Source organism: Fistularia commersonii, chromosome 3 (assembly GCF_037954325.1).
Source record: "Fistularia commersonii isolate RoL2024-O1a breed Wild chromosome 3, RoL_Fcom_v1.0, whole genome shotgun sequence".
Lineage (NCBI taxonomy): Eukaryota > Metazoa > Chordata > Actinopteri > Syngnathiformes > Fistulariidae > Fistularia > Fistularia commersonii.
Window position 1 is genome coordinate 7132479 of NC_141286.1, and position 1106 is coordinate 7133584.

The window sequence follows — 1106 nt, forward strand, 5'->3', positions numbered from 1 at the left end:
TGAGTAACAGCAGCAGGGTGAAGTCAAGCTGATCAACAATTTCATTTTTCCTTCCCTGCATCTGTCCATCCACCCTTCCATTTTGTTTCCTTCCTTCCTTCCGTCCTTGGGGGAATATAGGTATTTTTACCAATATGCTAAAAAAAAGAAAATTCCTCTGCCAATCTCTTGGCAGGATTCCAGCCTTATTTGAAATCCTACAAAGCCATCCCCCACTCTCCAATTCGACTGGCCACTACATACAGAAACCCACACAAAAATGTAACACATATACACAAACATACACACTCAGACAAGTGTGCCCATGGTTGCACGCACACACACACACACACACACACACACACACACACATACACAGCCTAGAGCCCTTCTTCTTATGAGCTTCATTACTCTGACCCCAGTCCCCCTTTCATATCTCTGGTAATGTTCGTGTGTGTGTGTGTCTGTGTGTGCATGTGTGTTGCCTTCAATATAGCATAGCATATGTGTGGTGCATTTATGTTTATTTCAGCCCCCTTAGTTTTTTCATCATTTTTTTTCTAATACAGTATATGCTTATGTGTTTTGTGTGGAAATACAGTAGTATGTGAAAGCAGAGTCTTGGCAATGTGTGTGTATTTGTGTGTCACTGTGTGTGTGTGAATGTGCATGTGTGTGTGTGTGTGTGTGTGTGTGTGTGTGTGTGTGTGTGTGTGTGTGTGCATGCATGCACATGTGCATGTGTGTGTTGTATGACTTCCCAGCCAATTACCACATCCACCAGACAGACTGAGACTGCCTTGGTTTTGCCAGCCAATAAGAGTAGGGCTGCACTGTGCCGGGATGGAAGTGGTTGCCATGGTAACCAGGAGGCCTGTTTGCATGGTGGCTGATGGAACAGTGATGGATTACAGTAATGGGATGGATGGATACAGGGAGCGAGATAGGGAAGGGGGAAGAATGAAAGAGGAAAGAGTTCAGGACGGGAGAACGAGGAAGACAGCATGAGAGAAAGGCAAAATAGGGAGGGGAAGAAAGGGATGGGTAGGCGGAGGGAGAGAAGAGGGGAGGGAAGGGGAGTCAGCCTCATACATAAAGATATTGGTAATGTATGAATGCATCTGAAA